General features: G+C 50.4%; 1 protein-coding gene across 6 annotated transcripts in view; it reads left to right on the forward strand.

Annotated features, from left to right (window-relative positions):
• The window catches only part of RALB (RAS like proto-oncogene B), a 75,455-nt gene that overhangs the window by 9,259 nt on the left and 39,177 nt on the right, over positions 1–27,019 (forward strand). The window contains exons 1-2 of one of the 6 annotated variants that reach the window (XM_068967276.1): positions 17,931–18,027; positions 18,620–18,702. The exons of 2 other annotated variants lie outside the window; for them this stretch is intronic. The gene's annotated coding sequence lies outside the window, so the exon portion shown is untranslated. 3 more of the 6 variants (XM_068967278.1, XM_068967273.1, XM_068967279.1) reach the window with 3 other exon arrangements.

Here is a 27,019-nt window from a genome sequence, read left to right on the forward strand (position 1 = left end):
TTTTATGAAAAAACATACACATTTAGAAGTAAATAGCAGGTGTTTCGGGCTGAGAGGGTCTCTAGAAGCCAGAGGCCGGAAACCAGTTTTCACTGTCACGTACAATGACGGTGACCATGCGGTGATAACAGTGAGAACTTGCTTTATTCTCGTGGGGGAGGGGGAGGTTTGCCCACATTCCAAGGAGGACACTGACGCTCAGGGAGACCAAGGTCACAGCTGGCTTGTGCACCTTGGGGTCACTGCACAGCGCTGCCTTATCTGCACCAAGTGCAGGCAGGAGATGGAACGTCATTCTGGCTTGTGCTAAGTCGGATGTACTCCTAGGAAAAATCCTGGAGGGATTCTGCCAAACAGCTGGTGAGAAGTTGTTTTTAAAGAATCATTTCCTGAATGACCATGTCTCACCATTAAGAAAAAAAGTGTGTATTGACCTTGGGTGAACAGAGAGGAGTGGACAGGAACCCCTTTTCTGACATAATAACACAGGTGGTGCTTCTGGGTGGGATTTTGAGAAGATGCTGGGAAGGGTCATTGTCCCTCCCGCACAGCCTGGGTTGCTGGGAGTCCTGCTCACCCATCTGGGTCACAGCTGCCAGGGAGGGGGGAGGGTGACACTCCTGACAAGCTGGTTTTTCTCGTTTTCTTGTGAGTTGACATTCCTGTTTCTATCCCAGGGAGCACAGGTCCAACCAGCAGACTGCCTGCTTCCCATGAGCAAGGCTCTGACCTCGGTGATGTCCTCACCTTTCAGTGGAGAGGTCTGCATGGGTCACTCCTGCCTTTCCACCTGAACACAGGGACCAGGGGAGATGTGGTAGGGGGAGCGGGGCTCAGACCCAGGCTGGGTTTGGCTTCTCAGCACATACAGTAGGCATTGACATCAGGCCTCAGCAGAGCCAGTGAGGGGCATGGTCTGGGGCCCTGCTTCTTCCAGCTCCTTGGTCCACTGTCTTGTGACCCGTCGACTTATCCTACCCTCGTCTCCTGGCCAAGCTGCTTCCTGGCCTTGTACCCTGGGGCAGCTTCTCTGTGTGGTTGGTGGTAGCGCTGTGAGCTCAAGTCTGAGTTTTCTCTGGGGCAGCCCTGGTCCAGACCCCACCTCTACTGCTTACTGGGCACACAGCTCTTTTCTCTTTACTGTAGGATGAGGTGATGCAGGGACTCAGGAGGGCAGCCGTGGGACTGGCTGAAGGCAGGCTTGGGAAGCCCTGGAACAGTCCTGACGTGTGGGGAAGCCGTCCCGAGCGGTTAGCCACCCTCCTGTGTAGCAAGCAGTCTTGCTTCCTTTTATCTTCACGCGGCGAGTCCTTTCAGCAGAGCCTGGGCAGGCCGCTGCCGGCTGCAGTGTTTCCTCGCCAGCCGAGTCCTTGTCTCTTGTTTGCAGCTTTGGAGGAGGGAGTAGGGTCTCACTGCCGCTTTGGTGGGACAGTTGCTGTTTGTGTGTGTGTGCTCAGTTGTGTTCACCTCATTGCTGCCCCGGGGCTGTAGCCCGCCAGGCTCCTCCATCCGTGGAATTTGCCAGGCAGGACTACTGGAGTGGGTCACCATTTCCTCCTCCAGGGGATCTTATTTTGGGGTCTGTGATAAGAACCCGATGACCATGTATGACGGGGCTTGCTGTAGCAGTCGGCCCATGAGGGAGGTGGCAGGGCTCACACAGAAATTGCTGCTCCTCAGAGCCAGGGCCTGTCTCTAGGTGGCAGAGGAGAGGGTGGAGACCCGTGGTACCAGTGTCCCCACACCTTGGGCTGGGTTCAAGCTTTCTTTTTATTATTATTTTATTGAAGTATAGTTGATTTACAATGTCATGTTAATTTCTGCTGTATGGCAAAGTGACTCAGTTATGCACGTATATACTTTCTTTTCCATTATGGCTTATCACAGGACACTGAACAGAGCTCCCTGCAGGAGCCACACAGCATACAGCTGTATGGTAGGACCTTGTTGTTTGTCCATTCTGTACATAATAGTTTGCATCTGCTCTCCCCGAAGGCCCAGTCCATCCCTCCCCACCTCCTCTCCCTGGGCAACCAGGAGTCTGTTCTCTATGTCTGTGATTCTGTGTATGTCTTATAGATAAGTTCATTTTGTTATATTTTATATTTTACATACAAGCAATAGCATGTGATATCTGTCTTTCTCCGACTTACTTTACTCAATAGGACAATCTCTGTCCATACATGCTTCTGCGAGTGGCATTATTTTTATCCTTTTCTACGGCTGAGTAGGCTTCTCAAGCTTTTAGTTTGCACTAATCCCTCATTTGGACACAGCTGGACTCCTCTCTTAAGATAAATCATAGCAGACACTATATGTCCTGTGCCAGCCCAGGCGCATTGCACAGGTGGACACAGGTGTCTGACAGTTTCAGCTTTGGGGTCATGGCCTCCCCATCTAAGCCCTTATAGGACACTTAGGAGTGCTGACTCAGCAGTTGGATTGTGGAATGCAAAGCCCAATTGATGTGGGGCTCAAGGGGAAGTTGTCTTCCAGCGATATGGCCAGACTTTCCCCCTCTTGTGAGATGGAAGGTGCAGGGTGTATGCTGTGGCTATTGTTTGGGATTGGCTGCTGCCAAGCGGGCCGGGCTCCCCACCCCCGAGATGCCTTCCCCCACCCAGAGCAGCAGGGCTGAATCCGGGTGAGGAGCTCTCCAGGCAGCTGTGCCGCCTCCGTACGTTCTACATTTCTTGTGCCCCGAGGAACGGGCGGTTCCAGGGCTGCTGTATCGCGTGGTCAAGGTGAGGGCCGAGGTATCAGCTAAGGTTAGAGCCCGGTGCCCGGGGAGCCTTGCGGGCAGAGGCAGTGGTGTGCTGGCTGCCCGGCCTCCGTGCAGACTCAGTGTCTGGGGCTGCCCTCTGATGGTTCTGGGACAAGTGCAGGGAGCGTGACTTGGGACGCCCCCCAAATTGTAACAGGCCTCCTCTGTCTGTGGTCATTTCCTTTGGGTGGGTTTGGCAACCATTTCAAGACAGGTGTCCTTCCTCGGTCCCTGGGCTGACGGTCACTCTCCATGTGCAGTGGGGGCATGTACTCCCTGGCAGAGAGGTGGGGGTGCAGGGGCTTCTGCTGCAGCCAGTCAGGGGGCTGAGCTTGTTGAAGCCAGAGCCGGGTACAGATGGTGGGTGGGCCTCAGAGAAAGAGTCCACCGGGCCCACCCTGGCTCATGCCTGTGTACAGATAGATACACCCTCCACCCCCACCCCCCCTACCCCTCATAGGAGTTCTGACCTCAGTCACAGAGACCAGAGCTAAAGATGAGAGAAGCTGAGTCAGAGGTTACTGAGCGTGGGAGGACTCCTGGGGAGGGCAAAGATGGGCTGTGGAAGGGTGGTGATAGTGGCTTTGCCTTCCAGAGCCATCTTTGGAGGCTGGGATGTTTGGGTTTCTTCTGCTGGCCCCGCAGCCCCCTGGGCAAGGCTTTCCATGTGGGGTTGTCAGCAAGGGCTCCCCAACTCTGAAACACCACCTCCCACTGCCCCAACATTGCCCCGTGTCCGCAGCACCCCATCCTTACCCTGCTGGGCTTGTTAAAGCCATTCCAGTTCCTCCGAGACAGCCCTGTTCAGCCTTGCCCACCCCTTCCTGGGCTTCCCCACCCCCAGCCTTTGTTTCTCTCAGCACCCCGGCCTCCAGTGCCCTCCTCCTCCTCTCCCACCCTTGTGTTTGGCAGGGTCCTCTTTGCTTTTTCTAGCCTGGTTCTGCAAAGCTCCACGTGCCATGGGGCACACCTGGCCGCCTGCTTCATTCTGCTGCGTTTCCACTTCACCCTGAAGTTCTCTGAAACCCTCTCCTCATTCAAGGCCTTAGTTTCCTGCTCTGTAAGATGGGACAGTACCATGTCGGAGATCAAGTATGAAGATTGGTTGCGGTGACCTTTGTGGAAGCGCCAGCATACAATAGGTGCTAAATAAAGCCATCAGTCTTTCCTGCTCTACACCAGGCGTGAGGCCACTCAGGTGGAAGACCCTGGAGGAGGGGGCACCTCACTTCCCCAGGGACTGAGGAGTAGACACTGGGGAGCTCCGGGGGGGGGAGGGGAGACAGAGGGACGTGAATGACAGGGGTGCCCCTCCGGGTGCTGGCTGCCGTCAGGGAGCAGGCAGGAGGAGGCTGGGAGCTGGGACTTTCCTGGAAGACGAGGTCATGGAAGCTGTTGAGGGGACAAGGCCAGGCCTTGATTGCGGAGGGGCGGGGGGAAGGGAAAGGGGAAGAGACGGGAGTCTTTGGGAGAGACTCTGGTCCAGGCCTCCTTGCCCCCGTCACCCATCCTGGGATAAAAGGGGAGCATTTGGAGCCCTCTCCGGAGATGTTTTGTACTCGGACCGGGGAAGGAAGATGGAGGGACCCCAGCTTCCCTTCCCCTGTGCCTGCCCATTTGCTTGGGTTGAACTCCAGTCCTACCCAACACCCTGTCTGTCTGTCTACTGGGTGCCGGCTGCTTTCTGGGCTTCGCTTTTCTGCCTGCTTTCCCTGCTCTCTCAGCTTCCAGTGGGCAGAGCTTTGAGCGCCAGTCATGTGGGAAAAGGGAAGGGGGCAGAGCAGGCGGCGCCTTCCCTGGGTCCCTATCCCTGGGCTCCCCCCGGCCCCAGGGGCCTGAATTCCTGGCACAATGCCCAGCCACTGGCAAGTGGTCGGCATAGCATCATGAAATGACTGCTTATTGGATGCTGGAGTCTCTGGGTGTTCAGTGAGTGCCCGATTATGTCTCTACCCCTGCCCCTCATATGTTTGGGGGTCCAGGATTTGGTGGGGGCAGGAGCGACAAGCCTGGAGGAGGTGACCGTCTCCACTCCCATCAGGTTATCTTTGGGCAGCTCAGCACATTCCAGGAGGCCACGTGCTAATGGGTGTGTGGCCCAGGTGACGAGTGTCTAAAGGTGGAGGGGGTGAGGGGGAGACCCAGGAGCAGCCGTGTCTCTGTTCCGTGTCTGAAATGTGCTGTCCTCCTCCAGGAAATGGTTCACTTTTCTTCTCACCAAGTTTGGCAGCCTTTGGGGAATTTTGGGAGGGAGGAGGGACCCTGGAAGGAAACCACTGTGGGACCCTTTGTTTCCTTAGAAGCCTGAACACAAAGAAAGGATGAAGTGGAGGTGGGGCTGCAGAGGGCTTGTTTTTTCCCTTCAGAACCAGCCAGCCCGAGTCAGAGAAGGAGGGTGTTATCCTTTCAGTCTAGCGCTTTGCTCCTTCTGATGGTCTGAACGTGGAGGGGGATTTCGGCAGCTGGGGGTAAGAGTGGGCAGAGGGCAGTTTGTGTGAAACAGAGGCAGGCGGGTGGGTGCAGTGAGTGCCAGGCTGCATGGTGCCCCTGGGATTTAGGTGTTGGCCTTTTCACAAGGAGAAGCCCAGAGAGATGAAGGGGCTTGTGTGGCGTCACACAGCAGGTATTGATAGGGCTGGGATTTGAACCCAGGTCTCCGTGGCTCCAAAGTCCTGCTGAAGCATCCCCCTTAATGTAAAGAGCAGCAGGATACACACAGGCCCCCTTCCCAGTCTTGTTCTGGATCATTCCAGCCTTGCCTCTGTTAGTGTTTACCTTGACCACATGCCAGCCATGGTCGTGCCTTCTGCCCTGTGTGCTGCTGGGTTAGTGAGGGGGTAGCTTCCAGGCATCGAGTGTGAGTGCTGGAGACTTGGGGCAATGGCATCCTTGTGGTGGGACTTCCAGCTGCTACTCCGACTGCTTTTGGGTGGGACAGTGAGGTCTTAGCTCCAAGGGGAGCGAGAAGCCGCCTCTGGGGAACTAGGAGCAAAGTCAATCATCCTCCCAGGGAGAGAAAAAGCCTGTTTGCCCCCCAGGGACCCAGAGGACCAGGGGAGGAAGCTCAGGACAAATTCACAGGACTAACAGCCACACCTTCCTGCTGGGAACAGGTCGAGAAATAGGGGGAACTGGCTTCCCTCAAGCCCCTAGGACAACTGCTCTGAAAAAGCAGAAAGTAAGTGTAGGCGAGGCTGTGGAGAGAGTGGAACCCTCCCACACTGTGTGCAGGAATGTGAAATGGTGTAGCCACTGTGGAAAAGAGCATGGGGTCCCTCAAGAAGTTAAAAAGTACTGTATGATTGCAATTCCACTTCTGGGTGTGAAACCTAAAGATTTGAAAGCAGGGTCTCAAAGAGATATTTGAACGCTGTGTCCACAGCAGCAGCATCCATAATAACCAAAAGGCGGAAGCACGCCCAAGTGTCCACTGTCAGATGAATAAAATAACTATGTACATATATATGTATATGATTATTATATGTATGTAATAGAATACTACTCAGAAGGGAAATTCTGACACATGCTACTACATGGATGAACCTTGAGGATGTTAAGGGAAGTGAAACAAGCCAGTTACAAAAGACTGACACTGTATGATTCCATTTACACAAGACCCCTTATAGGAGTCAGATCCATAGAGGGTTAGCTCCCCCTGGAGCTAAGCCCTAAGAGGAGTGGGAGCCAGGGGCTGGTGGGGAGGAGGGTCCTGGGAGTTACTGTTTAATGGGAAGAGTTCTGGAGATGGATGGTGGTGATAGCTGTACAAGAATGTAAACATGCTTAGTGCCACTGAACTGTGCATTTAAAAATGGATGAGATGGTGAATTTTATAGTGTGTATTTTGTTATTTTTATGTTTTTTTTTTTTGTTGTTGTTTTTTTTTTTTTTTCTCTGTGGCATGTGAGATCTTAGTTCCCCAACCAGAAAGCAAACCCATACCTGCTGCATGGGAAGGCAGAGACTTAACCACTGGGCCACTAGGGAAGTCCCTTATAGTGCGTATTTTACCACAGTTAAAAAATAATAAATTAATTCAAAACAAAATATAGGAAACGGATGTGAACCAAGGCCTCCTACAGGCCAGATTGGCAGCGAGCTCTCTGCATTGTGTTGTTTAACTCTCCCCTCCACCCCATGTCTTATGTTGCTTGTGTTAGCTGACTCCTGCAGACAGGAAGACTGAGGTGTGGACCATGGAGATCTGCCCACTCAGAGACCCCAGGGCTTGGGTAGCATTGTCACATTTTGCAAGTAAAAATACAAGATGCCTAGCTGATTTTGAATTTCACCAATGAATAATTTGTAGTATAGATATGCCCCCAGTATCGCATCTCTAGTTGATGTTGCAGCCTTAGTAGTCTTGGGACTTTGTCCTCTGAGGGAGGGGCAAGTGAACGGATGGTCTGGGTGTTCCAGATCAGGGACCTGCTGGCATTTGTCATCAAAGCCTGGGCCCAGCCTGTCACAGCTCTGCTGAGACATATGTGGTGGCCTTGGGTCAAGCCACCACCCCATGTGAGTTGACAAGGCCGAAAGCAGGGGCCCTGATCACTAGGTATGAGTAAGGTGGGCCATAGGCCATGCTTCTCTGTGTGCCACGCAGGGCCTGCAGTGGAAGACTGCCACTGTCGAAACGTTGGGAGTCTGTGTTCCCGATCTGGCATGCTGGTTGCTGCATGTGCCTTCTCTGTCAGGTGTCTTCTCTGTCTCCTGCTTGTATTCTCAACACCTCCAGACAACCCTCTGGCTGCCCTTCTCTTGTGTCCACCACCTCACAGCTATCTCATCAGGGTGTCTCCAGTTCGGTGAATGGCACTCTCTCATCGTGAAGCCTCCTAATCATATTCCTCCAATTCGTCCATTCCCTCATCCACACACCCAGCCATCTGCCCACCTGTCCATCCACCCAATCAACTGTCTGTTCATCCATCCATCTACCCATCCACCCACTCATCCATCCATCCTCCCACCCATCTATCCACCTATCCAGCCACACAGCCACCATTCATTCATCCATCCTCCCATCCATCCACTCATCTACCCATCCCTTCATCCACCCAACCATCCTCCCATCCATCCATCCATCCATCTACTCATCTACCCACACATCTATCCATCCATCTACCCATCTACCCATTCATCCAGCTATCTTCCCATCCATCCCTCCACTCACCCATCCATCCATCCACCCATTCATCCACCCATCCTCCCATCCATCCACCCACCCACATACCCAGCCATCTGCCCACCTATCCATCCACCCAATCAACTGTCTGTTCATCCATCCATCTACCCATCCACCCACTCATCCATCCATCCTCCCACCCATCTATCCACCTATCCATCCATTCAGCCAACCATTCATTCATCCATCCTCCCATCCGTCCACTCACCCATCCATCTGTCCACCCACTCATCTATCCATCCCTCCATCCACCCATCCATCCTCACATCCATCCATCCATCCATCCATCCATCCATCTACCCATCTACCCATTCATTCACCTATCTTCCCATCCATCCCTCCGTCTACCTATCCATCCTTCCATCCATCCATCCATTCATTCATCCATCCATCCATCCATCCATCTACTCATCTACCCATCCATCTACTCATCTATCTGCCCATCTACCCATCCACCCATTCATCCACCCATCCATCCATCTATCCATCCACCCATCTTCCCATCCATCCACCCACCCACACACCCATCGATCTGCCTATCCATCCATCCATTAGTTAACGAGCATTTCATTGTAGCAGGCACTTTGATGTTTAACATCTCAGCTGTAGGATGGACTAAAGGAATTAATATTTAAATGTGAGTGGCTGACAACAGCCATCAGACCTCCAGTGAACCAAAGGACCAGATCTCCCACGTTTCAGCACCAGGTCATCTGGGGAGAGATTGTCTAGCCTTGCGTTTAGATGGCAGCCACTCCTCTAACAAAGCTCCTAGAGAAGACGTCAGGCTGTGATGAGATGGGAGCAGAACACTGTGGGGCCAGGAGTCTTGGGAGGCCTCAGCAGCAGGGAGCTGAGCTGGCTCTGCCAAAGGAGTGGTGTCCACCTTGTGTGGGCAGCCCCGCGGGAGGGGTGAGAGCAGAGGACGTGAGAGACAGTGCTCCCTGCAGCTGGTGTCTGGAAGAGCTCTGGCCCATAGCAGGCAGACTTGAGACTGTCACCGGACAGAGGAAACAGACCCAGAGAGGGGAGGTGACTTGGCCAAGGTCTCAGAGCCTTGCTGCCGCGGGACTGGGGTAAAGAGTGTGTGGACTTGTCAGGCTCAGCTGGTTTGAACTCTCAACCTCACTGACCTACCTGTGAATAGGAAATCTCACCTCCCTCTTGGGGTGTGCTGCATGGAAGAGGCCAAAGGGCGTTGTGAACCGCTCAGCCCCAGACCTGGTAATGTGCTTGCCTGAAGGGCTGAGGGGCAGGGCAGGCCCCGGTCTCAGTTGAGAGGCTCCCCATGGCCCCAAAACCACCCCTGTGGCTTCCTGAGCTCTGGGCCTCATCTCCTGCCTGTCTAAGGTGAGGGCAGAGGCCCAAGGGGCAGAGGGCAGGAATCTGGCCGCAGGACGCTTGGCCCTTCCTGTGTGCAGGTGGTCTGCACAGCCCCCTAGATTGCTTCCTACGGATTCTGGCCCGAGTGTCACCCATTGTGGCTGGATTTGCCTCCTGCGTGGGTTTTGGAAGGAGGTCCTGGGAGTGTGACTCTTGCCATCTCCTTCTCGCCGTCCCAATGGGGGCCCAGCCTCCCTGGGAGCCTGCAGCTTTACAGCCCTGGGGCCATACTCACCTCATTGCAGCTTTCATTTTGTTCCTGTCTACCCAGTTTCTTCTTGGCCATTGTAAAGAATTAAAACTCCCCAGAAAAATGGATGCTAGAAAAGGGACTTGTTCCCCAAGCCCCAGCCCAGAGATGTTCTTTTTTTGGCCATGCTGAGACCAGGGCTCAAACCAGGTTCCCTGCAGCAGACATTGTAATATTTTGATGGTCTTGCTTCTGGAGGAGAGACTCGGGGCTGGGGGTGATTCTGCTGATAATAGTTAGCTTTCTTTCGAAAGCAAGAGTCTCCTGGCTCAGGGGTCCCTTATCCCCTGCCAGTCGCCCCACATCCCTCAGGCCTCTGACCTGGTAGCCTTGTCCTGCTTTCTGGAACAGCTGCAGGGAAGAGATGGGGCTATCCATAAAAAAGAAAAGCACATTAAAAAGTCTTGTTCCGTGAAAAAATCATGGCGGGGGGTGGGGGTGGGGGATTGGCATTTATGGGTGGGGGGCGGGCAGAGTGACAGTGGCTGGAAGAGCAGGTTGACTGTGGGGCTCCTCCCCAGCTGCTGGGGCAGGGGCTGAAATGCAGCTCCGCCCCTCTCCCAGGAGCAGGCAGGTGGTGATGAAAAGGCCTGGGGTTCCCTGGACCACACTGCTGGGGCAGCAGTTGGGGGGCGGGAGTAGGGAGGAGGGGGGCCCCACCAGGATCGCTGTGATTGCGCTACGGCAAGAACAGAGCCAGTCGAGGCCAAGCACCAAGCCTGGCTCTTCCCTTTGGTCCTGTGGGCCCCTGAGGCCCAAGGTCCTCATCTGTAAAGTGAGGAATAGCAGCCCCATAGGCCACAGCAAAGGGCATGAGAGAGCAAAGGACAGGCTCTGTAGCACAGGCCCCTGAAAGCATTGAGCTGCTGGGGAGGAAGGACTTTCCTTGGCCCTTCTAGGTTCTGGTTGGTCTAAGAGTTAACTAGACATGGGAGAGCTTAGCAAGAGAAATGAAATTTAATTACGTACATACAGGGCTTCTCTAAGCATGTGGAGCCCCAGAACAAGTTAGGTAGTTGAGGGTTAGCTGTTCTAGAGGAGAAGGGGTAGGGAGGGGACTTCAGAGAGGAGGAAGGTAGTTTATAGGAAGATGAAACGAGCAAATGTTTGGTAAACAAATGTCTGCTGGGCTGTGCAGTGACGTAGGGACGCAGAGGTCCTCTGTTCTATTATGTTTTTCTATAGCGATGGGTCATCCTGCAACAGGTCCTCCATCTAAGTTCTTTTAATTATTTTTAAATTTTTGGCCATGCTGCGTCTTCATTGCTGCAGGTGGGCTTTCTTTAGTTGTGGTGCATGGAGGCTATTCTCTAGTTGTGGTGCACAGGCTTCTCATTGTGGTGGTTTCCCTTATTGCACGGGCCCTAGGACACGTGGGGTTCAGCAGTTGCAGCTCGTGGGCTCAGTAGTTGCGGTTCACGGGCTCTAGAGCACAGGCTCGGTAATTGTGCACGGGCTTAGTTGACCAGTAGCATGTGGGGTCTTCCTGGACCAGGGATCGAACCACTGTCCCCTGCATTGCAAGGCAGATTCTTAGCCACTGACCCGCCAGGGAAGCCCTGTCTAAGTTCTTTTAAGCAGTTAGGGGGAGGGTCTGAGTCTTTGGGGCCTTGATTGTTTTTAGCTCAAAATAATCTTCAAGCCAAAGAGACACATTCTGTGTTGGCAAAGTTTGCTCCCCTACCCAGCTGACATCACTTATTTCCTCATCCCTTTTCCTAACTCAGGTTTTGGTGTCCTCGTGTCCTTGTCTGCATGCCTAGCTGCCCAGAGCTGGCTAACTCCATGGGTCTCATGCAGATCAGGAGAATGTCTGGGCTGGGAGAGAGGCAGGGCATGTTCATCCTGTGAGAGGGGGCTGGCTTCCTGCGAGACCATGGCGGATTGAGCTCAGCACAGGATGCAGGCACTTGGATCTCATTTTCTCTCACCCTTGTAGGCCTTAGCAGCACTCACTCTCCAGGGGTTTTTCTCTGGATACATGGAGGTCAGTACTGGATCTTGGCAGTGGTTTTCTGTGCAGTTTCAGAAGCACAGAGCACGTGTCCACAAAGTTGGGAGCGGAGAGCGTGAGCTGGCATGTGGTGGGGTTTAGTCATAATGATGAAGACATTACTTAATGACAAGACAAACTTGTCCTCATTTCTGGGGAGCTAGCTCGTGGTAAGCTGTGATGGCAGAAAGAAAAGTGCAGCTGATTCAACTATTCAAAATAGCAAGGAATCAGTTTTTTCTAACGTGTTTCCCATGTGGATTAATTTCTCTTGGAAGATGAAAACATCTCCCCTAGCTAATTCCCTGCAGTGATTCCTGAGACACCTGGTTAGTTCCTGCAACTGGGCTGGAGCTGTAGAGACCACATAGGAAAGTGGTAATGGGGAAAGAGAAGTTCTAGATAAAATACTTGGCAAAAGTGGTAGAGATCACACCTGAGAAGTCTTTTTCAATGACAGGAACTAAATTGAACGCCAAAGTCAAGATTTTGAATACATTTGGGAACAAGCAAGCGCCAAGGACTTTTGTTGGTAGCTGCCAGCAGAAGGCTACAAGGGCAACAAAGCTTGGGACTACTCCCCAGGCTTTGGAAAAGGATCCCAAGAATGCATTACTGGCACCTTGACTGAGAACCCAGGAGCTTAAATCTTTTCGCAGGGCGGGATAAGTCACTCCATCCTAGTTGTGTAAGCTAAAGATCTCTGGTCCTCCCCTAAAAACTTCCCCTGGCCTAAGACTTCAGCTTGTGGTTTTAGACTATGCAAACCCCCAGGAAGGAGTGGGTACCCACGGAGCTGTCTTTGGTCATTTATTCCTGCATGCAAATGAGCCTGTGAGACCCGTTCCTGAGAAGAGGATGAGGTAGCAGGAAGCGCAGGGCATTGAAAGCTGAGGAAACAGAGAGGAAAGAGGGTGCGAATGCTGGAGATCAACCCCTGTTTGGTTTTGCTTTTACAATAGATTCTTCCCATAACCTTCAGTAGGAGAGAATGGCTCTTCACCGTCTACAGATCAGTGGCTCCCCTCTTTTTTCTAGTGGAAGTGGTCACCAAGTATCAAGGGCCCACCGGGATGCTGTCAGACGCTTTCTAATAATACCATCTATTTATGTAGCACGGCAGCTCATGGGAGTAAGTCTCTTCTGCTGGCTGATGTTCTAGGAAATTGGCCAGCCTCTGAATCCACAGCCTCCCTCCTTCTGCCTGGCTCTTGAGCACCCATCTCCCTGCGGTTAAGACATCTCTGGGGTCCCAGCTTCCAGCCTTGCCTCTGCTTTTTCTGCGAGTTGGCAGGAGGCTCTTCCTTTCAGTCTTCAGTGCTTTTGTTCCCCTCCTCCTTCAGTCTCCCCACATCTGCTGAGGGCAGATTTCTCTTCCCACCTCTGGCCCTGTGGACCTCACTTTGCTTGGACCCCTGTAACAGCCTTCTAACCCCCATGCCCACATCTGCTCCTTATAGCCCATCCTCTACACAGTAGTGAGAGTGGTCTTTCCAAAATCTAAATCAAAGCATGTCACCCTCTGGGCTTGAAACTCCTCAGTGGCTTCGTGTCACAGTTGGAATAAATTCAGTCTCCATATAACCTGGACGCCCCTACCTCCCTCTGCCCTCTCATGTGGTCTCACTTCCCTCCTGGCCCATAGCTTTCTCTCTGCTCCACCCCCACCCCCACGTCTGTTGTCAAAAGGACCACACTTTTTTCTGCCTTAGGAGTTTGTGTAGCTTATTATTCCTCTCAAAACAGTTTCTCCTTCGCCTCACTCCCAACCTTTCCTGGGATTGATTCCTTTGCATCCTTCAGGTCCTAGATAAAATGTCACCTCCTGAGAGGAACTTTTCTTGACCACTCACTCTCAGTTCAGTTCAGTTGCTCAGTCGTGTCCGACTCTTTGCGACCCCATGAATCGCAGCACATCAGGCCTCCCTGTCCATCACCAACTCCCGGAGTTCACTCAGGCTCACGTCCATCGAGTCAGTGATGCCATCCAGCCATCTCATCCTCTGTTGTCCCCTTCTCCTCCTGCCCCCAATCCCTCCCAGCATCAGAGTCTTTTCCAATGAGTCAACTCTTCGCATGAGGTGGCCATAGTACTGGAGTTTCAGCTTTAGCATCATTCCTTCCAAAGAAATCCCAGGGCTGATCTTCAGAATGGACTGGTTGGATCTCCTTGCAGTCCAAGGAACTCTGAAGAGTCTTCTCCAACACCACAGTTCAAACGCATCAATTCTTTGGTGCTCAGCCTTCTTCACAGTCCAACTCTCACATGCGTACACGACCACAGGAAAAACCATAGCCTTGACTAGACGGACGTTAGTCAGCAAAGTAATGTCTCTGCTTTTGACTATGCTATCTATGTTGGTCATCGGAGAAGGCAATGGCACCCCACTCCAGTACTCTTGCCTGGAAAATCCCATGGACAGAGGAGCCTGGTAGGCTGCAGTCCATGGGGTCGTGAAGAGTCGGACACGACTGAGCAACTTCACTTTCACTTTTCACTTTCATGCATTGGAGAAGGAAATGGCAACCCACTCCAGTGTTCTTGCCTGGAGAATCCCAGGGATGGGGGAGCCTGGTGGGCTGCCGTCTATGGGGTCGCACAGAGTCGGACACAACTGAAGCGACTTAGCAGCAGCAGCAGGTTGGTCATAACTTTTCTTCCAAGGAGTAAGCATCTTTTAATTTCATGGCTGCAATCACCATCTGCAGTGATTTTGGAGCCCAAAAAAATAAAGTCTGACACTGTTTCCACTGTTTCCCCATCTATTTCCCATGAAGTGATGGGACCAGATGCCATGATCTTCGTTTTCTGAATGTTGAGCTTTAAGCCAACTTTTTCACTCTCCACTTTCACTTTCATCAAGAGGCTTTTGTTATTTATCTAATTTAGTTTATTATTTAGTAAATAGTTTAATTATTTAGTTATCTAATTTAAATAAGAATTATCTGGGATTCTTCAGTCGCTTGTCTGTTTACTGGTTCTCTCATCTGAGTCGTTCACCAGTACACCCCCAGCTTGGCACACATCAAGGCCTGGCATCAGTCAGAGGAGGCTAAGCTTTGCAGCCAACAAACACCCACCAGCTCTCAGTGCCTTCAAGCCACACAGGTTTATTTCTCACCCACGCTAAATGTTCATCGCAGGTTGGGGTGGGGGGTCAGGAGTGGGGCAGGGGCTGCTCTCATTGCAGGGGCCTGGGCTGATGGAGCAGTCACACTCCCAGACATTCCCATGGCCATAGAGATGGGTCTCTCATGGAGAAATTCTCCACCCCAAAATGATCTGTGTGTCACTTTCACTTCCAAATCACCGCAGAGAACTTGGCATATAGTATCACTTCTGCTTCCAAATCCCTGGGGAGAACTTGGAATGTAGCCTCACTCAAGCACAGGGAGTTGGAAGGTCAAGCCTCCTCAGCACCCGGGAAGAAGTGGGAAGAAGTGGAAAGATACCTCAGACGGTGCTTAAGACTCACACAACACTCAACTGATGCTTTTGGGCGGGAGGGTGTGGGGGGTGGGAGAGTGCGGGGGGCGCTCTGCAGAAAGAGAGAGGCAGTAGAACTTCCCTCAGCAAAGCCGAGAGGTCCCGAGCAGAGGTGAGCCTGCTGTCCGCCAACCCAGCCCCTCGGGAGAGAGAGACAATCAGACGCGACAGGAGTTCCGTCTAAGCAGTTCCGCTTTATTGCCACAAACTCTTGGTTTAAATAGGCAAGCAGGGGGGTTTTGCGAGGGATTTTCTATAGTTGCACCAATCTCGTTAAAGGTCAAATTGTAATATGCCATAGTTGCACCAATCTCGGTAAAGGTGAAATCGTCATGTGCCTTCCTTATAACAGGAGTCTATGGTGATCACGGCGCTGTCCACGTGCACGGATATCGAGAGCCAATCAAAACCTTAACATAGACCACGCCCCTATCTCTTACGCCAGGCGCCATCTTAGTTTCCGAAGGCAAAGCTAACCCTTCTTTTTTAAGGTTTCCCATTTAGGGCCCCACAGGAGAGCATCTAGAATGTTCTTTCTGCAGCTGAGAATGACCTTTAGGGTCCTGCTGGGGATCTTGTATCCCTGCTGTTCGGGTCCCTGGCGTGTGGGGAGTCAGGGTTCCCTCAGGAGAAGCTCAGCAGACAAAGGAATCCCCTGAGACCTGACAGGAGCAGTCTCAGAGCTACCAAGGCAGGTTACCTCTCAGAGCTCATCCCTGGTGGGACGTGTTCCTGGGCTGTGTCCTCTGTGAGACAGCGCTTCCTAAAGGCTCCTATAATAGCCTTGAGTGTACATCTTGGCCTTTGGTGGCCATCACGGTTGAAGCTAACGTTTGTTAAGCACTCATCAAGTCCCTGGCACTGTACTGAGAGCTGTACAAGTAATCACATTTACGTCCTCACATCTGCAGGGTGCAGGTGCTCCTCCTATGAGGGTGGCAGAGGCTAACTTCCTAATTAAGTCACTGCTAGTTCTCTGATAGAGCTTTCCCTGAATCTATGCTTCCTGATTCTAAACCTGTGCACTTAGTCATTACTTCATAGGAAAAGTTTGCGTCTGATTCCCCTTCTAGGTTATAAATACTAGACAGCTTCTGTTAGTTTTAAAAAATTTTTTATTTTAAAATTTATTGAAGGATAGTTGATTTACAGTATTGTTTTAATTTCTACTGTACAGCAAACTGACTCAGTCATGCAGGTATATACATTTTTTAATATTCTTTTCCATTATGGTTTATCACACGATATTGACTATAGTTCCCTCGCTATACAGCAGGACCTCTGCTGTTTATCCATTCTGTATATAATTCTTTGCCTCTGCTAACCCCACACTCCCACTCCATCCCTATGGCAACCACAAGTCTGTTCTCTGTTTCTCTTTAGTAGATTAGTTCAATTGTGCCGCAAATTTAGATCCCACATACATAAGTGATATCATGCAGCATTTGTCTTTGACTTACTTAGTATTATCATCTTTATCCTTTTTGAGAGTCTTCTACCTTATCCTTCATAGCATCCAGCAGAATTTCTGTCATATAATGAGCAGGCAATATAAGACTTTATGGAGAAGGAAATGGCAACCCACTCCAGTATTCTTGCCTGGAGAATTCCATGGACAGAGGAACCTGGGGGACTATAGTCCATGGGGGTCACAAAGAGTCAGACACGACTGAGCAACATACACATACACACACACGACTAATGTGTATGAGAAAGACAAAACAGACTCCTTAAGATAGCAGGGTAACACTAGGATATTCTTGTGACATTTTGTTGTTGTTGTTAAGCCCCTTACTTAAAGACTAAGTAAAAGCTTCTGTGCTTTTTGCTTCAGCTCTTGGTAGAGTGCCTGAATCTGTTTGTTGCTTATACATAGCAATTTAATCACAGCACAAAGCCTCTCATAATACACACAGCACCCTGATGTATAATTATCAGCAAGGAAAGAATCAATTATACCGATGCTAGCTACTGTGGATATCAAATGGAACAAGAGATAGTTTCCATCCCTAGAGATTATGGAGGCGGTCATTTAAACAATTAATTGCCATAGGGTGTGTGATGGACATGCTGTGAGGTTTGTGTGGGACCAGTGGGACCATAAATTCTACGGAGGCAAGTAGAGTGAAGGTGGGACTCAGCTCTAGGAACGGGCGGTTAGGAAAATCAACCCAAACCCTATTTGGATCGAAAGAACAAGTTCCCCGGCTTTGGAGGACCTTAACGGGACATACTGTGGGTGGAAAAACCTGTCGGCCCACCGAACTTGCTGCATCAAGGCTACGGCTGGGGTGAGGATTCCAGCCTCTGTACGTGACCTGGGCCAAGTTACTGCTGGCACCGACAGCCGCATTACTGCTAATGGGGTGTTATCAGCCTGGCGAGTCCCGGCGGCAGTTGGAGGTCCCGCCTCGGGAGGCCCTGGTCCGCGCGTCCCGCGCCGCCGCATCGTGATTTACCTTGGTTTCTCTATATCAGGCCTGACCTTCCCTTATGCTTTCCAGGGCTCTGGCCTCGCCCTGACCTAAACCCACGGCGGGAACACCCTGGCCACCACACCCAGCGTCCCGAGACCGGCTGGGATTCCTTCACCGCAGCAGCGGCTACGTGCAGCGCGTCCGTCGCGGACAGGAAGAAACGGAGGTGGGCGGGGCCAGGGTGTCGAGCCCGCTCTTCCCGCCCTAGGCTTGGAAGTTCCGCTTCAGATTGGCTACTACGCTCGCGAGGGGCGCGGCCTCCGGGGGGCGGGCAGGAGCGAAAGGCAGGGCGCGCTCTGGAGGGGCGGGGTTGCCTAGGTGACGCCGGGCGCGCGCTCAGGGGTGGGGAAGCCGGCAGGCTGCTCAATGACAAATCGGCGGGGCACGGCTGGGGTCCGGCCCCCAGAGGAGGCGAAGAAGCGGGCGGAGCCGGTTTAAGGGCAGGGGCGGGTGTGGACGGCCAGGCGACGCGGGACCCGTCCCAGGTAAGGGTGTCCGTGCTCCAGGGGGCCCCCCCTCAGGCCAAATGGGGCGCGCGCGGGGAGCGGGTGCGCGTCCCGGGCCAGTGGCCTCTACCCCCAGTTCCGCGCAGGTCTGTGGCCCAAGGGCGACCTGGCTGTAGCAGCCCCACTCGGGCGTGGATTGGGGTGGGTGTCCTCCCAGACCCGCTTGGGGCCGAGGAGAAAGGGGCGGCGCCCCGCCTTTCCCCCCTCCCCCCACCCCGAGTCTGCCACTTCTTCCCTTTTCCCGCAAGTGGCCTCTGCCTCCACTTCCTGCCCTTCGGGCCTCCTGCCGAGGATGGTCCACTTCCTCAGGCCCTTAGTCGCCGCTGTGGTCTGGGCGAGTCTGTGAATGTTGCAAAAACTTGTTAGTGCCTTAGGAACTTGGCCGTGGACCGACCCGGGGCCGCTCTTCGGAAGTCGTGTGGTCTCTTTGCGGACTTGATTTGGTCCTGTGTTGGAGACGGGCTTGAGTTTGCCCCCTACCCCTGGCTCCTTCCCGAGAGAGGCCGGCGTTGGGCGGCTTCTCCTTGGGCGCACCTGAACCTGCCCGTGCTTCTCTTCTCGCCCCCGGTAGGTCTAGGAGGTCATCCGTGGTGGATTCAGACGGCTAGTGGCAGCAACAGCTGCGCCCAGGCTCGTATCCGTGTTCGTTCTCAGGTAAATGTAGAAACGATGAACTTCGTTGCCTTCAGGTGATTCTTGTGGAGAGAAGCTCTCCTGTCTGGCGGACTCATTTAGAATTGCCAGTGAGGGAGACTTGGCTGATTGCTCTCATTGGAGTTAGGTGTGACTTGGTTTCAACCCTCGTAGAACAGTGAACTTTCTACTTTGTCCTGGTCTCCTAACCTCATTTGGGGCGGGCGGGCTCGTCGGGGAGGATTAGGTTTTGAGGATGGATAGTGGGTACTAATGATCCAAGGGGATAGGGTATCTTTTCATGTTATACGCACGGCAGTAAGATTCTCGGATGTAAGAATTCAAACAATTTAAGGCAATGGTCCTTCAACCTGGAGCAGTATCATTGAAATATCAGATATGGGCTGAGCATGAAAGGTAGCATTGAATATTGGGACGAACAGGAGGGTCCAGATTCTGAAACTCCATTCGCTGTGTGATCTTGAGCAGGGCTTTGCCCTTCTCTGTGCTGTAGAGTCCACACCTGTGAAAAGGTGATAATAGCTGACCTACTTGTTAGTATTAAACAAAGTAAGGAATGTTTGAGGTGCTGTTTGTGGTAGTGGGGGTAGATGGTTGTTGGAGTGGGAAAAAGGCCACGGACACACATCTCTTCTGTGTGGTTTCAGTTGGGACAGCTAGTCTGTCTTCTGACCCCATCTGGGTCTTTCCTTCCTTTCTATTCATGTTATTTTCCCCCTGGAAACAGTGGGTATTCTGATCTGAGATATCAGCAAGATTTCCCAACTATGCCAAAGGAGTAGAACCTTTCCCAAGATTTCGTGTGAAAAAGAGTGGAGGGAAAAGTTAATTAGATACTTTATTTGTGGTGTGTGTGTGTGTGTGGTGGGGGATATAGGACTGGATATCTAAAGATAGGAAAAGAGAATTAGAGCTGTAAATCAGGTTTCAGTGAGTCTTGATAGAAGGTGGAAGAAGCGTAAAAGTTCTGATTTCTTGCCTTAATTCTTGAAGGTTCTTGCCTTGGCCCAAGATTGGCTTGAGATGCCGGAAATTTTTAAATCACCCAGTTGAGATAATTCTTTGTGCTACATTACCCCATCCCACAATACTTCTTTGCATTCAGTTACTAAATTCTTATCCACTTAGTGGATTTGTGGATATTAGAAACATAATTGGAGCTCTTTTCTGAAAGCTCAATGTGGAGACAGTGTAACGACCTAGAAGGACAGTAGTGAGTAGTCCCGGGAGCTGTAACTTGTCTCAGGGTGATAGCAAGAGGCCCACTTTTCACTGGCTCCAATTACAGATCGTCTTTGACTTAGGGTGAGGTATGTCCTGGTAAATGCATCATAGGTTACAAATATCATAAGTCAAAGATTTAATACACTTCTGAACCTCATCGCGTATTCTGGTCCACCTTAGACCTGCTCAGAACACTCCTCAGCCTCCATTTGGAAAAAAATAACACAAAGCCTGTCTTGTAGTGTTGAATATCTCATGTAACTTATTGAAGTCTGTATTCAGAGTGGAAGGCAGACTGGCTCTGTGGGTGTGGAGGGTAGGGACTGTTCCTGTATCAGTTGTTCACCCTCATGATCCCATGTTGAATGGGGCTGTGGCCCATCATCACAGGAGAGGGTCTTTTTTTTTTTTTATTGCAGTATAGTTGGTTTACAATGTTGTGTTGGTTTCAGGTATACAACACAGTGATACATCTATATATACACACACACGTAAAAAATATATACACATATATACATGCATATATGGAGAAGGGAATGGCTACCCACTCCAGTATTCTTGCCTAAGAATTCTATGGACAGAGGAGCCTGGTAGGCTACAGACTATGGGATTGCAAAAGTTGGATACAACTGAGTGACTAACACACACATATACATACATGTCTATATATATTCATCTTCAGATTTTTTCCATTAAAAATTATTGCAAGATATTGGATATGTAAGTGCCTTATGCTATACAGTAGGCCCTTGTTGTTTATCTGCTTTATATATAGTCGCGTATATATGTTAATCCCAACCTCCTAATTTGTCTCCCCTTCCCCCTCCTTCCCCCACCTCACCCTCCCTTTTGGTAGCCATAAGTTTGTTTCCTATGTCTACAGGTCTGTTTCTGTTTTGTATATGAGTTCATTTGTAGTATTCTTTAAGATCCCACCTGTATCTGACATCATGTGGTGTTTGTCTTTTTCTGTCTGACTGACTTCACTTGTATGATAATTTCGAGGTCTGTCCATGTTGCTGCAGATGACGTTATTTCGTTCTTTTCATGGCAGAGTAGTATTCCCCTGTATAATGTGCCACATCTGCTTTATCCATTCATTCTCCCATGGACTTGTTTCCGTGTCTTGGCTATTGTTAATAGTGCTGCTGTGAACATAGGGATGCCTGTATCTTTTTGAATTAGTTTTCTCTGGATATATGCCCAGGAGTGGGATTGCTGGATCATATGGTAGTTCTATTTTTAGCTTTTTAAGGAACCTCCGTATGGTTTTCCATAGTGACTGCACCAATGTATGTATATTCCCACCAACAGTGTAAGAGGGTTCCCTTTTCTCCACACCCTGTCTGGTTTATTATTTGTAGACTTTTAAATGATGGCCATTCTGACTGGTGTGAGATGACTGTAGCTTTGATTAGCATTTCTCTAATGATCAGCAATGTTGAGCATCTTTTCATGTGCTGGTTGGCCATCTGTATATCTTTTGGGGAGATATGTCTATATAGGTTGTCTGCACACAAGAGACTATCTTACTGTATATTGCTAGCCCAGAAAAAGATCAAAATTCAAAATTTGAAGTATGGTTTCTACTGAACATATATTGCTTTTATACTATCATAAAGTTGAGAAATCGTAGGTTACCTCCTAAGTTGGGGGCTGCCTGTACCTCTCAACAGACAGCCCCTTGGATGTTTTTCTAAAGTGAATGCAAGTTGCTGAGGAATCTGAATGAAGGAGAACTGAGCAAGAACCAGAGGAAATGAAGCTGTTCTCACCAGACCGGGAAGCCTGGCGGGGAGGTGAGGAGGAGGAAGGAAACTGGTATTCATTGAGCATTAGCTGTCTGCTCACACAGACCCCCTGATCTGACTAACGGCAGCTGAGTATCTAGTCTTGGACACTTGACCATGAGCTGTCTCATTTTGCTCCTCATTTTTTGGTTCCTATGAATGCAAATATGGGTGCATATGTGCATATTCTTGGATGTTCCAAAGAGTAGAGGGGCAAAGAAGGCAGGAGGACATGGGAGCTTTTGGGTGGGTGAGAGTAGGAAGAATGGGAGAGAATGTGAATGCTGCTTGTCAAAGAGGGCAGGTGCTTGTGGTTACCATAGCAACTATAGAATACCAGCCAGGTCTCAATTTCATGTTTATGTTACCCTTAAAAAAAAAAAAAAAAAGCAAGTGCTTGTCATTTTCCTGGGTGTTCTCTGTTACTGCTATAGACAGATCTTTGAGTTTTTGCCATTAGAAAAATTGAAACCTAAATGCAGAAACAGGTGCTATTAATTGATAATTGTTAGGGACTTCCTTGGTGGTCCAGTGGTTAAGACTTATCCTTGCAATGCAGCTCCCCTGATTGGGGAGCTAAGATCTCACATGCTGCGTGGTCAAAAAGCCAAAACATAAAGTAGAAGCAATATTGTAATAAATTCAATAAAGACTTTAAAATGGTCCACATTAAAAAAAAACTTAAAAAAATAGGTGATTGCTAGTACGTTGTTCTTTGTTGCTTTTGTCAGTGCCTTGTGGGCAATTTTTATGTAGTATGTTTTAGGCCCACTGATAGGTAGTTGATATACAAAATATTAAGTTCGATCTGATCCAAATTAAAATATTGATACTCCAGGCTATGTAATTTTGCTTGGTATATGAGTTGAAGGAAATAGAGTAGTTTGGCCCTGTGTGACTGCCTACCTCTAAAGTTTATCTTTTGAATGAATTTTCTACTGCTGTGTAATAAATTGCCCCAAACTTAGCAGCTTGAAACAACAGACATTCATAATCATACAGTTTCTGGAATCTGGGAACAGCCTGGCTGGGTGCTTTTGTTCAGAGTCTCTGCCCCAGGGTGGGGCACTCACATGGCTGTTGGGTGGAGGCCTCAGTCCTTACCACGTGGCCGCCCCACAGGACTCTTCACTACATGGGAGCTCACTTTCTCTTGAGAGCAGGTGATATGAGAGGGAAAGGGAGGATGATCAGGCTGGGAAGTGTGGTATCCTGGTACCTAATCTGGAAGTATACCGTCGCTTCTGCCAGCACAGGGACCAGCCTGGTGCACCGTGGGAGTGGACTGCCTTGGGGAAGCTTAAGGACCATTAGCATTCTTGGACACTAGCTACAACGGTTTCTTTTTGAAGGTTTTGTTTCATGTGCTTCCTGAAGTCTGTGCCACAGGAGATTAAAATGCAGCTGGATTACTATTCTAGAACTTTTAATGTTATACTTGAAACTTTATGTTCTTTCTTCTGGTCCTTCATTGTCAGATGCCAGGATTAATTAGCCAAATATTCAGTAGCTTTGGAAATTAGAAATTAAAATCTTGCTAGTTCCTAAACCAAATGGAACAGCTGAGGTTGTTTTTTTTTTTTTTAAACCCTAAAACAAATTGGTTAAAAATGATTGCCAAAATGATCTTGATAAACAGCATAAAATTAGTCATTAATCATCTGTGTATTTTTTAAACATAAAACTCACTGGCAAAGTAGCTGAAAAAGTCTCAGAGAACCTGGGTGATGGGTACAAGGCTGTTTATTAAACACTTCTTCCTACCCTTACGTATGTGTGAAACTTTCCACAATAAAGAGTTTTTTTTTTTTTTTAACGGGGGAGGGAAGAGGCATAATCACAAGAAAAAGTGCTTATAGAGCCCTTGGTCTCTTATAGAGACACTAAGACCAATAAACAAACTATGACATTCCAGGGGGAAAAAAAAGGCCACTCTTCCAATTACCTTAAATCTTTGGACAGTATTTGCCTAGCAATTCTTCATTTCTCTTTGAAACCCTGTGGTTGCTCTGCTGAATCATGTTCAGCTCTTTGTGACCCCAGCCTCTGTAGCCAGCTAGGTTCTCTGTCCATGGAATTTTCCATGCAAGAATACTGGAGCGGGTTGCCATTTCCTCCTCTGGGGAATTTTTCCTGACCCAGGGATTGAACTCGTGTCTCCTTCGATTCCTGCATTCATAGGCAGATTCTTTACCTACTGAGCCATTTGGGAAGCCTAACACGTTTTAGTTATCCACCTGGAGAGAAGGGCCTCATTCTTTCATTTTCTCAGTGAAGTCTTTCTGGAGTGTCTGTATGTGGAGACAAGGATTTAGGGACCCCGAGCCAGAAGCCTGTGATCTGCAGATTTTTCCTGTCTCTAAAAATTCTATGATTCTAATACTTTCATGTGACAAATATCCTCAAGCATATTTATAACAAGAAGCTTCATAAATCATGTTAAATTGTAATTTCAGAAAATGAAGTCCTCTGAGAATTGCTTTTGTTCATTCCAACCCAGTTCAAGGCTGTTAAGAGTCACTGGGAGGCAGACTGGAGAAGTCAGCACAATTTGCCTTGCCTTTCTTCCTGTTTTTGGCCCCTTTCCCATCCGCTGCCCTAATTTATGAGCTAGTATCTTCGTCTCGTCTTATCCTGCCTCTCCCATCATCCCCCTCCTTCCTCCCACCCCCTTCCGCTAGTAAAAACAGGAAAAGATCTGTGGCCAGTCATTCACTGTGCATGAGCTGATCCCATCATAGGGATGGATTTCAGCCAGAGGGGTACCTCTGCTCACCATCGCATATTAAGCCTTTTAAAAATCTCAAGTTATATATATTCGTCCACTAACTGTGCCATTTTTTAACTCCTAAAAGGGTTTTACACCCAGTTCCAACGTGGGTTGTGTGTGGGGTCACATCACTGAGGAATTCTCTGACTACAGCGGGGTGTTCTGCAGATCATCTCACCCGTGACACTCGCTACCCAGAGGCAGCATCAGACACCACAAGTCAAGGACTCATTCCCACAGGACTGGCCCCATTTCAGACACTAGTCACAGGTCCAGGCTGTGTATCTGCCCAGCCGCCTACAACTTGGAGGTACCCACAACACCCTGACTGGATTTCACATGCCAGTCACAAGCCCAGTCATCATCTGTACGCCTGACCCACTGGCTTTCGACTACAGGGTCTCAAAACCCTCTGCTTGGGTTTGGTTGATTTGCTGAAGTGGCACACAGACCTCAGCAAACCTGTTTAATCACTAAATTACCACTTTATCACAGAGGATGTTAGCAAGTATGAATCAGTAGCCGAGTGAAAAGGTTCACAGAACAGGGTCCTCATGGAGTTTGGAGGCTCCCGTGGTCACTTGCTCCGCCACCTGGAAATTCTCCTGACCTCACCTTCTGGGTTTTTATGGAGGTCCCGTTCCATAAGCATGGCTCATGACATCATCAGCTGCTGGTGGTGGATTCAGCCTCCAACCCCTCCTCCCCAGGAATCGGGGTGGGGCTGAAGGTTCCAACCATCTTTGCCAGGTCAGTTCCCCTTATCCTGAGGTGGAGCCCCAAAATCAGCTTGTAGGTGTGCCCCAGCTGTGGTCATAAGGGACTTGTGAGCAACGAGGCGACCATCTCACCTTTACCCTTCTGAGTTGGTTTCAGGATCTAAGGACAGGACCAGACATAACGACAGATGCTCCCCCTGCACTCGTCACTCGGGGACTCCAAGAGTCAGAGCATGAGCCAGAAACTGTGGACAAAGACGAGCTTCACATGCACATGGGCAAAGAATCTGCCTGCAGTGCAGGAGACCCAGCTTCGGGCCTGGGTCAGGGAGCTCCCCTGGAGGAGGGCATGGCAACCACTCCAGTATTCTTCCCTAGAAAGACTCTGCTCCTAGTGAGCTACAATCCATGGGGTTGCAAAGAGTTGGATACCACTGAGTGACTAACACTGTCACACATGAGCACTTTAATTAGGTCGTCTGAATGAGCGAATATATATCCTTTATAACTCACGATATCGTAACCTCCTAAGCAGTCCTAAAGTCTGGTCACCTTCCTGTGTCCACTGTCATTCCCTCAGGCCAGGCCTGCCGGCCCCACCGGCCCCTCCTCCTCGACTCTGGGCCCCTCTGCTTTTCCACACTATCGCTACAAGGACCTCAGCAGGCGAGTAATCGTGCCGCCCGTTTGCTTGTAACACTTGGAAGGCTTTTCTGTGCTCTCGGCAGAAGGTCTAACATCTCTAAACTGCTGAGCCCTGGTCCCACTTTCCGCTCCAGCTTCATCTCATGCCAGGCTCCGCCTCCTCCTTTCTGCTCCAGGCAGCCCCAAGGGCCGTTCTTCAGTTTCCTGACAGTACTGTGTTTCTTCTTGCTTCTGGTCCTCCTAAAAGCAGGATGAGAAGCGGAGAGTGTATGAGAGGGATCCTGCAGGGCAGCACATGGCAGACCCTGCAAACTGGAAGAAGGCACACCTGCCGGAAGGTGCCTCCGGGTCTTGGGGGCCTGATGGGTGGAGAGTTTGGATTTCATTCACACTGAGCCATTAAAGGGCTGTAGACACACGTTCACTTGTGGGGCTTTTGTTTACAGCAGGGACTGTGTGGAGAAGATGTCGCAGAGGGCTGAAGTGGCAATGAGAGGTCAACTGGGAGGTTGTGACTGGTCACTCGTTGGTGGGCAGGCCGGGCTGTGGCAGAGGAGGTGGAGGAAGCAGGTGGCTTTGGAGATGGAGTCAGTAGAACTGGTCGTGGATTGAACTGGGGAAGGAGCAGGGGAATCAAAGGTGGCTCTCATGTATTTGGCTTTAGTGATGAGACCTGGATACGATTGGATATGGGGAATGGAGGAGGAGTAGGTTTTAACGTGGCAGGGCATCAAGAGTTGTACTTTGGGAATGTTAAGTTTGAGATTCTTGTGAGACACCCTCCCTGGGAGAGGCAGCACAAGGCAGAGGGGCGTGGGTGAATCTGGAGGTCAGGAGAGCACTCTGGCCCGTGTTCTGAGAGTTTGGGGCTGCTGATGAAGCTGCTGAGACAGATGGGATCCCCGAGGGGAGAGTCTAGAGAGGTGAGGGGGAGCCTGAGCTCTGGGGGCAACTAACACTAGGAAGCCAGGTAGGGAAGGAACGCCTGGTAGGAGCCTCTGCCGGTGCCACTGCTGCCAGAGGAACAGCAGGTGCCGTGAGAGGTGCACGGTGCAGAGGCCCGAGGGAGACGGAGAGGGGTCTGTGGGTGGTCCACCAAGGGCCTTCCCCTTCTGGGCACGGTTTTATTCCAGTTGCTACAGTTCATTTTAAAAGAACTGGAGAGGATT

This window comes from Capricornis sumatraensis, chromosome 3 (assembly GCF_032405125.1).
Source record: "Capricornis sumatraensis isolate serow.1 chromosome 3, serow.2, whole genome shotgun sequence".
NCBI classification, from domain to species: Eukaryota; Metazoa; Chordata; class Mammalia; order Artiodactyla; family Bovidae; genus Capricornis; species Capricornis sumatraensis.